Here is a 14,958-nt window from a genome sequence, read left to right on the forward strand (position 1 = left end):
GGTCCGTTCTAGCTTCTTCCATCCAAGCAGGTCAAACTTCACGAGCTCTAGCTTTAAAAAATTAAAACTAGAGACTACTTTCATGAAATTTACGAAGCTCTTCAAAGGGTGCTTCACAAACACTATTTTCACATCTCATCATGAAGTTGCATGAAAATTACCAACCATGCCACTGGTTACACAACATAGCGCTTTGATTTTCTCGTGACAACCACTAATTATCAAGGGTAATAAGAAAACTCACATAAATCAATTGCATTACAGAAGCTGGAGCCCATGTACAAGTCAAACACTACTCGAACCCACTTCAACAATTTGTTAGAGCTGTTTTATGATGAAGCTGGAAACCCGAAGCTGAAATTTTTGAAGTGAAACTCTCCTAAACATACTCTTAATTTCTGCTTATCAAATTCAATTATGAACCGTAGACTTTGTAAGAAGCAAAAATAATTTAGACGCTCAGTTGGACTATCACTTTGAATTAAAGCCAATTGTTCGGACTATTTCAACTGTAACCATAGATACAAAACACTGTAGAAATAGTAGAAGCAGTTTCGGATTAAAGCCAAGCGAACAGATTGTCGCTTATTTTCATCCATAAACGTATTATAAGTGAAATTAAACATGCTCAAGAAGGGAAAGGGGTGGGCATAGCCGTGTGGATAGGGCTAGAAATGACCCAAGCCGAGCTCAACTTAGTGGTTGATCAATCTCGACTTGGCTCAAACGAGTTGAAGAATGAGTTTGGGCTCATCTCTAAGTTGGCTCGTGAGCTGACTCGATTAGCAAGTTATACCCTAATAAATGTTATTACATTATATGTGTCAGGGGTAATAATTAGGGAAACCCGAATTACCCCCTAACAAACGCACACAGAGAAACAAGGACGAAAACCTTCGAGGGGCGACAGCCAAGCTACCCACAAAAAACCGAGACATCTCCCCGAGAGTCTCCCACCTCAGGCAGGACTCCGCCTCGCCCGAGGTCACCGCTGCACCGTCTGTCTCGCCCGAGCCAGCCTTAGGAAAATAGGACAGGGTCGCCCAAAAACAGGAAGGAGACATGCGCATTTAGTGTGTGCGCCAACCCACGCTGCGTTAGCATAGCTCGGTGACTCACGAGACAACGATCACGTCTAGCGCAACAGCATGATTACGTCTACACTACAGTGTGCGCACGTCGCCTGCCTCCCTCTGATGGGACGCCTAATACGACAAGCCGAGCAGACTAGCCTTCGGGCGCAATCTCTCTGCCTCGCCCGACCCCAGGTCCAGCCTTCGGGCGATTTCTCCGCCTCGCCCGACGTCAAGTTCGGTCCTCAGCCAAATTCTCCGCCTCGCTCGAGCTCGGCTTTGGCCACCTACTACGTCGTGAATCCCACAAACGGCCACTCCGTCTTCGTGTATAAATAGGGCAGTGGTCCCTCCAGGAGACGGGGATGACAACCAGAACAAAGACACGCAGACGAGCACTCACTTCCCAACTTTGCCTTAGATATTGGCACTTGCCTCAATCATCTCTAGGGACTTGGGGACTTCCCCTCTCCTGTCGTGCTTGTAAACCCCTACTACAGGCACCACGGTGCGAGTAATATAAGCATCATCCACCTCTGCTAGAAGTAGGGCCTTGTGTTGCCCGAACCAAGATAATTGCCTGTGTCTTCTCGCACACCATCTAGAGTCCGGCCACACAGCACATTTTACTAGTTGGTCTGACCCGCGGTCCAAACACCGACAATATGGTAGATTTATAACATGTAGATGTGGAATATGGAATCACCACGATATTACGAGTAATCTAAATTATAAATTATGATATATCCATCATCAGAGGCTAAGGAATGAGTCTTCTATCTCCGCCATGGCGTCGACGGTAGGTCAAGCGAGGAGAGGCTCGGCGGGCATGCGGAGAGGAGGGACTGGGAGGGGCGCCAGCAAGGTGGAGGAGAGCTACACCGAGCAACAGAGAAGAGGGAGGGCGCGACCAGGTGGCCGATGGGCCTGGGGAGGGGGGCAGTCGGGCAGGCCAGGGTAGAGAGGGGAGCTCGCGACCAGGCGGCGACGTCGCCCTAGGCGGCATCCGTGTGGCTCCTGGCGGCGGAGGCCCGGTCAGGGGAGGGAGAGGGTGGCCGGGTCTAGTCGGTGAAGCCGGCAGACGCCCATGACCATGAATGGAAGCGAGGAGTGGGCTGCCGGCGTTGACAGAGTAGAGGGAGCGGCAGCGGCTGTGGGGGTGGGGTGGGAGAGGAGAGAGGAAACTGGCTCTAATACCATGTTAGAGTGGACGCACTAAGCAGTTCAACACAAAAGCTTAAGCTAGCGGGAGAAGCTAAGGTAGTCTATCTACTTATACACTTCAACACCCCACTCACATGCAACAAGAGAGAAGGCAAAATGTGGAAATAAATGGGTGGAGGTACAAATAAAGCCTTTGCCAGGATTTGAACTCGAGACCTCTGGCTTTGATATCAAGTTGGAGAATGAAACTGACCCTAACTAGGGTTGGGACTGGTATATATATCAATAGATGTTGGGCCTAGCCCATTACATAAGGATGTGACAGTAATTACAAGGGGCTAACCCCAAAACCCTAGACGGTCCAAGACGGGTAATCTAACATTGTTTCATAGCACTACGGTTGCATTGGATAAACTTTATGTTCATAATAGTCAGATGCTTGTTCTTTGACACGTAGTTTCTTGCTCTATGTTCTTCCTTGGACAATACTTTTTCCTGTTCTCCCCTGTTCCACCTCACTGATTCAGCATTTGGTTGTTTTTGTGTCATGTTTATTCCCTTCTCAGGTTGGTAGCACCAACAATTTGGTATCTATCCATATGTGGAACAGGGGAGAAACACTTGACCAAACGTGGACAATTTGGGTATGACCGGCTGACATTGGGAGGGCAGTTTATTCTGTCTTTTTGCTCTGTTCATGCACATATACTATACTAATATGCATATACAATCTCAAAATATTTCCAGGGCCGGCTCTATGATTTTAAGGGCCCCTAGCCAACTAGTCAATATAGGTCCTTTAGGCTATATTTTTTAAAGTTATCTTATGATTAAAGAGATAATAGTAATAATAATATATGTATATACATTTTTACAGAAAATGATGTCTATAATACAAACTAAAAGAGGCGCAAAATAAAAAGCATGGTTATCTCAAATAATAACTGTGTCATATGACTCCATAAACAATAATGCTTCAGTCCTTTCTTATGAAATTGTCTCAAGAACACTCGCGAGAAAAAGAATATGTCGGAGAGGAGATTCTCCAGCTGGGTGGCGGAACGCACCCACCCTAAATCCTAATATGAGGAGGGGCCTAAGCGTTTTGCATGTTAGATGGATTCGAGATGAACACAAGAACACACAAGGTTTTAGAGTGGTTCAGGCCGCCGGAGCGTAATACCCTACTCCACTGTCTGTGTATTGTATGAGAGTCTGTATAAACTTGTGAGTCTGAGAGTCTGAGTCTGCCTTGTAACGTTATGTGCCCTCCCTTTTATAGCTCAAGGGGGCACGTACAAGGATACTGAGCCCCGACATGTGGGCCCAGGAGCAAAACGGAGGGAATACATTATGGGAGTAACTAACGCCTGTGCAATCTCCTGTGCGCCATAATGTCCGTAGTCCATACAGTATTGATATGTCGCGGTTGCTTCCTCGGTAACGCGCGAGTCATGATGAGTGTGGTGCATGCGGCAGTATGGATGTGCCGCCTGCCAATGGAATGGACAGGCACGCCGCCTGCGGGATGGTCTGGTCACCGTCCGCCAGCGGAGTGGTCAGGGCTCATTAAATGTTGAGGCGACTGAGAGCACCTAGAGGGGGGTGAATAGGTGATCCTGTAAAATCAAACACTAAATAGCCACAAAACTAGGTTATGAAAGAGTTAGTGCGACTAAGTAGTTTCAAAGCGAGTTCTTGTGGATAAAACAATCACAGAGAAGGCAACACAAGATACACGCGATTTTTATTTCGTGGTTTAGCCAAGTAACACTTGCCTACTTCCACGTTGTGGCGTCCCAATGGACAAGGGTTGCACTCAACCCCTTTCAAGTGATCCAATGATCAACTTGAATACCACAGCTTTCTTCCTTATAGTCTTTTTCCCGTTTGCGAGGAATCTCCACAATTTGGAGTCTCTCGCCCTTACAATTGAGATCACAAAGAAGACATAGAGTAAGGTTGGGAAGAGCAACACACACAAAACCCAAATACGCAGCACAACCACGCACACAAGTGAATACTTGAGCTCAAATGACAACTCAGGGAGTGCACAACTCGAATGGAGCCCAAATCACTAACACAATGAAGTGAATGCGCGAGAACGGAGTCTGGATGCTTGAGAATACTTAGAGAATGCTTGGGTGACTCCTCCATGCGCTTAGGGGTCCCTTTTATAGCCCCAAGGTAGCTAGGAGTCATTGGAGGCAAACTTGGAAGGCCATCCTTGCCTTCTGTCGAGTGGCGCACCGGACAGTCTGGTGCACCACCGGATAGCTACTGTAGCTTGTCCGGTGCGCGATTGCCTTCCAAATCGGGCACATTCGACCGTTGGTCCTCGGGATTGGTTGGCGCACCGGACAGTCCGGTGTACCCAACCGACCATTGGCGCGACCATGTGTCGCGCGAAGATTGCGCGGCCAACCGTTGGCTCACCGGACAGTCCGATGCACCACCGGACAGTCCGGTGATTTTTAGTCGTACGCCACCGTCGATTCCCGAGAGCAGCACTTTTATCGGAGACCAGCCTGGCGCACCGTACACTGTCCGGTGCACCACCGGACAGTCCGGTGCACCACCGGACAGTCCGGTGCACCTGACCAGAGTTGCTTTTTGGCTGCACACAGCCAAGTCCTTTCCTATTTATTTCTTTTATTCTCTGCTCTGTTTCTAACACTTAGACAAATACATTAGTATACAAAAACCAATTACTAAGTCTAGAAACATACCTTGTTATATGATTTGCACTTCTTGCTTGTTTAGCTCATAGCAACTCACTCACTATGTGTTGGACACTTAATCACCAAAACATTATAGAAATGGTCCAAGGGCACATTTACCTTTCAGCAGCACATCGCCGGCCAGTGGAATGGACAGGGCTCATTAAATGCCAAGGCGGCACATCACCTGCAAGTGGAATGGACAGGCGGCGCGCCTTATCCACAATAAATGCAGAGGCCGCGCGGCCTAGAGGCCTTACATCAGGCTCCGCCCGTTGGCTTACGTCACGCGCAGTAGGCCACGTGGTAGCATCGGGTCTCCGCTTGAGCGGGGAGCAGAAGCGTATACGGTATGGTCCGGACACATGTCGGCTCCGGACCCCCGCCTGGCCTTGATTAAGGAATGGGTATTCTTTGCCCCAGAATCCCGAGACCCTGCTGTGGGTGGCCCGGACCCCTCACAGAGGGGTCTTGAACCCATCCTAGGGGTCTAGAACCCATCCTAGGGGTCCGGCTTGTGCCCATGGAGGTCCTGGATCTTACCCAGAGGTCCGGTTCGCATATACAAGGGTCCTACACCTTCCCATGGGGGTCTGGACTCACTGTTGATACCTTGGAGTACATCATCTTCTCAGGCCACGTGGCGGTCCTGGAGCTGTCCACGTGGTGGGGTCGGGCGCTGTTTACCACGCGACTAGAGATAACCGTGTGGGTATCGCGTCTTCATAATGTAGTAAAGGGTACCCCTGTTTCAGGGTACCGACAGTGGCCCCCGTGCCCACCTCAGGGGAGGATACGAGCCTACAGGTGGGGCCAAAGCTTGATTGGCGATTGGTGCGCCGCTTCCGTGCGTTTGCTGACGTAATCACCGCCAATCCGCCTTCGGTCATGCCAACTGCCATGTCTGTCCCCACGGTTGACTAACCCGCGGCCCCCACGAATGATGGTTTCGTCGGGCCACGTGCGAGGCGCCTCGATACCGTTGTATTGGTTTTTTATAAAATCACCTTCTCTGTCTTCTGCGGCGGCCCCGAGGAGGCGCAGTACTGGTGCGAGCGGTGGTTCACTCTTTCTGCACCCAGGAACCGACGCCTAAGGAGTATGACTTGTGGGCCTAGGCCCCCATGTCATAGACTGGGCCATTGTTTTCGGCGGAGATGAAGAGACGCGCTACCACGGGCGATGGTTCGCTCCTCGCGTGGCGGTTTGCCTTCTTCGCACTCGGAGACCAGCACATCAGCTGTATGACTTGTGGACCCAGGCCCCCGTGTCATAGGCTGGGTTGCTTTGGTGCGCTTCGGGCGAGATTTTCTGCGGTGTCTCGGGGTGCGAGTGGGAGAGTCTGCCTTGAAAAGGGATTCACCCCGCGTGTAGCAGTTACGCTTTCGCATTCTCTCCCAATTGTTGCGCCCTTTCGCCTCCGAGCTCTCCGCGCTCCTTTGCTTTTTGCGCTCTTATGCTTTCCACCACCGTAGTCGCCATGGCCTCGCTAGTTCATCCCGAGCGTTTCTAGTCTGAGGGGGCACTCAACCTAGTGCGCAACCTACTCGGATGGGGCACGCCGGTGTTCGCCGGAAGGATCCGTGTCGGCGCCACTCCCCTCGGCGATCTCGCCGCCGAGGAGTTCGTGCTCTTCGTCTCCTACCTCTCCTGTGGGTTGGAGCTGCCGATCTCGCCTTTCTTCTTGTTGTTGTTGGAGGAGTTCGGACTCCAGCTTCAGCACCTCACGCCCCACTCCATCCTCCAAGCGGCCATCTTCGCCCACCTGTGCGAGATGTTCGTGGGGGTGGCGCCCTGCACCTCCCTCTTCCGCCATTTCTTCGTGTTGGTGAAGTCTAGGAAGGCTAAGGACCACCTCAGCGCCTACTACTTCCAGACAAGGTCGGATTCGGCCGGCACCTACATCCCCACCTTCGGCGGCACGAGGTGGGAAAACTGGCGCGGTGACTGGGTGATCGTCAGCGCCGAGGCTAACGTCCGCCTCGTCCTGCCGAGCGACGGCCTAAGACTCGACCGGAAGCAATGGAGGGCCAAGCCATCCCTGGCGCCGGAGTTCCAACTCATGCTAGACAGGATCAAGAGCTTGGCTACAGGCGGCCTGACGTCGATGCACGTGGTCGGTGACTTCCTGAAGCGCCGGATCACGCCGCTGCAGCAGAGGGCGCGCCTGTGTTGCTGGTTTACCGGCTCGAACGACATCGACCGGATCCAGCGCGAGCCAGGGACTGACCTGACCTGGGACGAGCTGAAAGTCCTGGTGAAGGGGATTACTGGTGAGTCCTTTATTCCTGAGTCCCTGATCCTCCCCCAGGGCATTCATGTGCTCTGCGACGACCCAGGGTTGAGGACGGTGATCTTGGCCACGCAGCCGACCCTCGACGAGAGCGGCGTGGCAGTTCGCCAGACCGGCGGCCGGGACCGCCACCGCGGGATCCGGATCTCTGATGCGCCGGCTGGAGGCCCCCAGTCTGCCGGCGTGGCTCCCAGTGCCCCCGTCGTGGCTCCCAACGCCTCTGCCGCGGCCTCCCACCCCTTGGACAAGGGCAAAAGGGCTGCAGGCAGTTCCTCCGCCCCAGGTGGCACCGGAGGGTCGGAGGAAGAGAGGCGACGCCGACTGCGCCGCGCCGACGGATCGTTTGTTGCGGACCCCCCGGTGGGGCCGAGGAGGCCGACTCCCAAAAGCGTCAGAGGACCGCTGGTGGGGCCAAGGAGGCCGGCTCCCAGGCCCAGGGCGCGCGGAGGCACGTCAGTCCTCTGCCACCGCCACCATCGGGTCCGCCGCCACCACAACCACCACCACCGTCGGGTCCACCGCCGCCACCACCACCTGGGGGTGATCTCCCTTAGGGGCACCAGCAGCAACAACAACAACAGCAGCAGCAGCAAAAGTAGCGGTCACCCCGCTTTCTAGGGTCACTAGAAGGTCCAGGGCCCCAAGTGAGTGTAACCCCCATTTCCATTAATCTATTTGTCATATCGACGGGTCTTAACCCATCCTTCGCTTGTCAGGGCTTCCTCTCCCTCTGCTCCCAAGGCCGCGCCTCCCCCGCCCCCGGCTACTGCCGCCGAGACAGTGCCACATGGCCCCCAGGCTCCAGCTGGGGGTCCGACAGCAGCGGCGCCAACGTTAAGCGGCGCCGCAACGGCGAAGGGGGTCCCCACTGCTCCGAAGGCTGCGGCAGCCTCAACGACGGCGATACCGTCGAGTACACCATCGGCAGTGGCAGAGGAGGCCCCAACTGCGCCCGCCCCCGCCATCGAGGCCGACGCGGGGGGTGCGTCCTGCTCCATCCCGCCGCCCACTCTGGAGGAGACGGAGGTGGTTTTCGGGCGGCGGCTCCGGTCCGGCGCCGAGCCAGAAGCGGCGCCGGTTCCCCTCCCCCGGGTGCTGTCTTGCGCCCATCAGGCTCTTCATGAGACTAAGGCAGCGATCCTACGGGAGTGGGAGGCGCTTGAGGCTGAACACCAGCGCCTAAGCGACTGGCGTACCCAGCTGGAGGAGCGCACCAAGGCGGCGTCCTGCCAGTTCGCCTTCGAGTAGTCCGAGCTTGAGCGGGACCGCAAGGACTACAAAAAGGACCTCCAGAGGGTGTACGTCCGGGAGATGGAGGCGAGCCAGAAGGAGAAGAGGCTGGCCAAGAAGGAGGAGGCCTTGAACCAGAGGGAGGAGGTCGTCACAGAGCTCCAGGCCAAACTGAGTGCCTTCAACAAAATCCTGGAGGAGCAACGGGTCCAGCAGACCATGGCTGTGGAGAGTCTGCAAAGGCTGCAGTGAGAGCTCGAGGGCAAGGCCCGCGACACCGCCCTCGCCGAGGAGAAGCTTAAAGCAAAAGGAGAGTCCTTGGACAGGCGGGAGGCAGACCTCGCCAGGCAGGAGAAGGACCTTGCCTTCAAGGAGGAAATGCTTGAAAGGCGAGAAAAGTTGTTGGCCGAGCATGAGCTCGAGGCGGAGGAGAAGGAGCGGACGCTGGAGGAGCGGGTCCGCTAGTTCCAGGCGACGCAGGAAGCACCGGGCCCCCAGGCGACGATGAAGAAAACACTTGAAGATCTCCAGGTGGAGCATCGCGCCGGGGTCCAACGCATCGCCACATGGGCCAGCGAGGCGAGCACGCCACTGGTGCCGCTAGGGGTGAGTCCCATCCCGGTGTCGGAGCTACCAACGTCCATCTCCTACGTGCTGCCGGTGCTGGACTCCACCGCCGACCGCCTCTGACGCCTAGACCAGATCCTTGGCGCCCGCCTGGAGGCCGAAGGCGGCAGACTCTGCCGGGCGGTAATCGAGTACATCCTGATGTGCTTCCGGAGCCACGACCCAGCCATCTCCTTGGAGCTGGTGATCGCTGGTCCGGTGGCCGATACTGAAGGCACCGCCCGAGAGGTCGTACAAGATGTCGTGGAACTAGTGGCCGAACGTTTCCAGCGTGATCCTGCTGATGATGAGTAGCTAGATCTGCAGAGAGAAGGCAAGGGTCCCGCTGGGAAGCGGTTTTGTAATATTTGTTGGTCTTTGTAAGATACTTTTTGAGTATTATTTATCGAGCAGTATTAGCACTTATCTGTATGCTATTTGTCCTTGCTGTGTGTGGCGTTACCAACTCCTCCCTGGTACTTGGCCCCCCCTGGGATGTAGGCTGGATACCAGCATACCTAAGAAAGATTTGGTGACCCGACCCCTAGGAGATAGTCTCGACTGGGACCTGGACCTGTACACAGCTTCGGCTAGGAAGTGTTAGTAGCACACCCATAAGATCCATCGTCTGGTATCAGCCATCCTTTGATTCATGCAACAGGACCTGCAGGATTGAGTCTGGGAAGCCAAGCCTCATGTCTGGACCTACAAGATCACAGCTCCAAATACTAGGGCACCCGTTGTAGAGTGGTGGAGGTGCAGGCTTAGGGTACGGGACCAGGCTAAGCGGCTACACAGCTCCGGACCACCCCAGGAAACAAGCGCTCATTCTCTAGAACTGGACCCGTAGGTTGCCGGACCCCCTGTATCAGGATAGGGATCCCGAACTGCAAGCCTGGCTTACTCAATTCGGATGTCATCATACTAGCAAGGGTGGGATCTGTATGGGTGGGTTAAATAAAAAATAATATCTGGAAACTGTAGCAGAATAAAACCATCACAGAAGCACATTGGGGGGGGGGGGGTAAATCCTTTCTTTATAACTCGATATGCATGGGTGCAGACCAACAGGTCGGGCTTATGAGGGCGGACCTCACCGGACTGGCGTACACGTATGCACAACCTAATTACAAAAAGAAGAAAACTCAACCCCTCAAACTTGCTCCTATGGATAGAACTTACGGAGATGCTCTATATTCCAGGGATTGGGAAGAGACACTCCTTCAGTTGTGGCAAGGCGAACACACCCGGGTCGGCATACTTCCGTCACCTTGAAGGGTCCTTCCCAACTGGGGGAGAGTTTGTGGAGCCCTTCTCGGTTCAGTACTCGCCTTAGGACCAGGTCCCCGACCCCGAGCTCCCTACTATGCACGAACCGTTAGTGGTAGCGCCTGGTTGTACCATGCATTTCGGATCACTGCTTGCCATCTACGCTTGTCGATGAAGTCCACGTCCTCACGCCGTAGTTGTTCCTGCATAGACTCATCAAACGACTGGACCCGTGGGGAGCCCATAAGGATTTCTGGGGGAAGGCAGACTTCGACCCTGTAGACCAGGAAGAACGGGGTCTCCCCAGTAGCTCGGCTGGGTGTGGTCCGGTTCCCGCATAGCACAGACGAAAGCTCGTTGACCCAATTTGCACCATGCTTTTTCAAGCAGTCATAGGTGCGTGTCTTGAGTCCCCTGAGGATCTCTGCATTTGCCCTCTCAACTTGGCCATTGCTCCTGGGATGAGCCACAGACGCAAAGCAGAGTTGGGTGTCGATGCCCTCGCAATACTCCTAGAAGAGCCGACTCGTAAACTGGGTCCCGTTGTCCGTAATGATACGACTTGGGACCCCGAATCTGCAGACGATCGACTTGAGGAAGGCAACAGCAGCACCCTGGGTGATGCTAACCACAGGGGTGGCCTCAGGCCACTTCGTGAACTTGTCGATGGCGACAAATAGGAACTGGTACCCGCCGACGGCCCTGGGGAATGGTCCCAGGATATCCACCCCCCATACGGCAAATGGCCAGAAGGGTGGAATCATCTGCAGAGTCTGAGCTGGTGTGTGTATCTGTTTTGCATGGAATTGACACGCCTTGCAGGACTTTACCATCTCAGCTGCATCCTGGAGAGCTGTTGGCCAGTAAAAGCCATGCCGGAAGGCCTTACCAACCAGTGTGCGGGGTGCTAAATGACTTTCGCACTCTCCTCCATGGATCTTCGCGAGTAGCTCGCGGCCCTCCTCCTAGGTGATGCACCGCATGAGAATGCCATTAGCGCCACTGCGGTAAAGATCCCCCTCTACCACCGCGTAGCGTTTAGCTGAAAGGGAAATAGGGTCAAACCTTTTCCTAAATGATTTTGGTGGTTGAATTGCCCAACACAAATAATTGGACTAACTAGTTTGCTCTAGATCATAAGTTCTACAGGTGCCAAAGGTTCAACACAAACCAATAAAAAGTCCAAGAAAGGGTTCAAATAAAAAGAGCAAAAGACAACCGAAGGCTGCCCTGGTCTAGCACACCAGACAGTGTCCGGTGCACCAGGGAGAATCACTCTGAACTGCTCAGGTTCGGGAATTCGGGGAGCACCTCCGCTATAATTCACCGGACTGTCCGGTGTAGCACAGGACTGATCGGTGTGCCAGCGGAGCAACGGCTAACAGCGCCAACGGTCGTCTGCAAAAGGTGAACAGTGAGATACAGTGCACGGACAACGCGCACAGAAGTCAGAGCAGGCACAGATGGCGCACCGGACAGTGAACAGTGACTGTCCGGTGCACCACCGGACTGTCCGGTGGCCCCACTTGTCAGAGCTCCAATGGTCGAACCCTAACGGTTGGGTGACGTGGCTGGCACACCGGACTGTCCGATGCTCCCTTCGACAGCAGCCTTCCCCAACGGCCACTTTTGGTGGTTGGGGCTATAAATACCCCCCAACCACCACACTTCAAGGCATCCAAGTTTTCAGCCAACACATTCAATACAATAGCTAGTGCATTCAATACAAGACACAAATAGAGTGAATCAAAATCTCTCCAAGTCCCAATTCCACTCAAAGCAATTAGTGACTAGAAGAGAGAGTTTTGCCGTGTTCATTTGAGCTCTTGCGCTTGGATCGCTTTTCTTCTTCCTCTATTCTTGTTCCTAATATCTTTGTAATCAAAGCAAGAGACACCAATTGTGTGGTGGTCCTTGTGGGGACTTAGTGTCCCAATTGATTGAGAAGAGAAGCTCACTCGGTCTAGGTGACCGTTTGAGAGAGGGAAAGGGTTGAAAGAGACCCGGTCTTTGTGACCACCTCAACGGGGAGTCGGTTTGCAAGAACCGAACCTCGGTAAAACAAATCACCGTGTCATCTGCCTTATTTGCTTGTGATTTGTTTTTCGCCCTCTCTTTCGGACTCGATTATATTTCTAACGCTAACCCCAGCTTGTAGTTGTGCTTAAACTTTATAAATTTCAGATTTGCCTATTCACCCCCCTCTAGGAGACTTTCAATTGGTATTAGAACCCGGGACTTCATTAGAGCCTAACCGCTCGAAGTTATGTCGGGAGCTCACGCCAAGAAGGAGATGGTAACCCCTCTAGGCGACAAGAAGAAGAAAATGAAGAAAGTGGTCTACTACGAGACCGATTCTTCATCGCCTTCCACCTCCGGCTCCAACACACCGACTGTCACTTCTAAGCGCCATGAGCGCAAGAAGTTTAGTAAGATCCCCTTACGCTATCCTCGCATTTCCAAACATACTCCATTACTTTCCGTTCCATTAGGCAAACCACCGGCTTTTAACGATGAAGATTATTCTAGGTGGAGTGAAATGATGAAATATCACCTAACCTCACTTCACACAAGCATATGGGATATTGTTGAATTTGGAGCACAGGTACCATCCGTGGGGGATGAAGACTATGATGCGAACGAAGTCGCCCAAATCCAACACTTTAATTCCCAAGCAACTACTATACTCCTCACCTCTCTAAGTCGAGAGGAGTATAATAAGGTGCAAGGGTTGAAAAGTGCAAAAGAGATTTGGGACGTACTAAAGACCGCGCACGAAGGAGACGAGGTGACCAAGATCACCAAAATGGAAACGATCGAGGGGGAGCTCGGTCGGTTTATGCTCAACCAAGGAGAGGAGCCACAAGCCATGTACAACCGGCTCAAGACCTTGGTGAACCAAGTGCGCAACCTCGGGAGCACAAAATGGGATGACCATGAAATGGTCAAGGTTATTCTTAGATCACTCATTTTTCTTAACCCTACTCAAGTTCAATTAATTCGTGGTGATCCTAGATATAAACTAATGTCTCCCGAGGAAGTAATAGGAAAATTTGTGAGCTTTGAATTGATGATCAAAGTCTCAAAACAAATCATCGAGAGAGGCGCCACCTCCACACCCGAGGTGCAACCCGTTGCCTTCAAAGCAATGGAGGAGAAGAAAGAAGAGTCTACATCAAGTAGGCTCCCCATCGACGCCTCCAAGCTCGACAATGAGGAGATGGCTTTAACCATCAAAAGCTTTCGCCAAATCCTCAAGCAAAGGAAGGGGAGAGATTACAAGCCCCATTCCAAAAAGGTTTGCTACAAGTGTGGTAAGCCCGGTCACTTTATAGTAAAATGTCCTATTTCTAGTGACAGTGACAGGGGCGACGACAAGAAGGGAAGAAGGAAGGAGAAGAAGTATTACAAGAAGAAGGGCGGCGATGCCCATGTTTACTGGGAGTGGGACTCCGATGAGAGCTCCACCGACTCTTCTTCCGACGAGGACGCTGCAAACATCACCGTCAACAGGGTCTCCTCTTCCCCAACGTCGGCCACAAGTGCCTCATGACAAGGGACGACAAAAAGAAGGTAAAATCTAGAGCCTCCACTAAATATGCAACATCTAGTGATGAGAACTCTAGTGATGATGAGGATAACTTGCTTGCTCTTTTTGCCAACCTAAACATGCAACAAAAAGAAAAATTAAATGAATTGATAGGAGCTATTCAAGAGAAGGATGAACTTTTGGATACCCAAGAGGACTTCCTAATTAAAGAAAATAAGAAGCATGTTAAGGTTAAAAATGCTTATGCTCAGGAAGTAGAAAAATGTGAAAAATTAACTAGTGAGCTAAGCACTTGCCATGATATTATATCCAACCTTAGAAATGATAATGCTAATTTAATTGCTAAGGTTGAGAAGTTAAATGTTTGTGATGATTCTTTTGCCAATCTTAAAAATGACAATGCTAGTTTACTTGCTAAGATTGACAAATTAAATGAATCAATTTCTATCCTTAGAACTGAGAATGATAAGTTAATTGCTAAGGCTAAGAATTTAAGTGTTTGCAATGATATTGTTTCCAATCTTAGAAATGAAAATGTCATGTTACATGCTAAGATTGATGAATTAAATGTTTGCAAACCCTCTACATCTACCATTGAGCATGTTACAATTTGTACTAGATGTAGAGACATTAATGTTGATGCTATCATGATCACCTAGCTTTAATTAAACAACAAAATGATCACATAGCTCAACCTAGTGCTAAAATTAATGAGCATAACTTAGAAAATGAGAAATTTAAATTTGCTAGAAGCATGCTCTATAGTGGGAGACACCCAGGCATTAAGGATGGCATTGGCTTCCAACAGGGAGACAATATCAAGCTTAATGCCCCTAAGAAATTGTCTAACTTTGTTAAGAGCAAAGCTCCCATGGCTCAGGATAACGAGGGTTACATTTTATACCTTGCTGGTTATCCCGAGCACAAAATTAGGAGAATTCACTCTAGGAAGTCTCACTCTGGCTCTCATCATGCTTTTATTATAAGAGTGAGACATCTAGTTCTAGGCAATCCACTCATGTTAAATTGCCTAAGAAGAAAACTCCTATTGCA

This window comes from Zea mays, chromosome 5, assembly GCF_902167145.1.
Source record: "Zea mays cultivar B73 chromosome 5, Zm-B73-REFERENCE-NAM-5.0, whole genome shotgun sequence".
NCBI classification, from domain to species: domain Eukaryota; kingdom Viridiplantae; phylum Streptophyta; class Magnoliopsida; order Poales; family Poaceae; genus Zea; species Zea mays.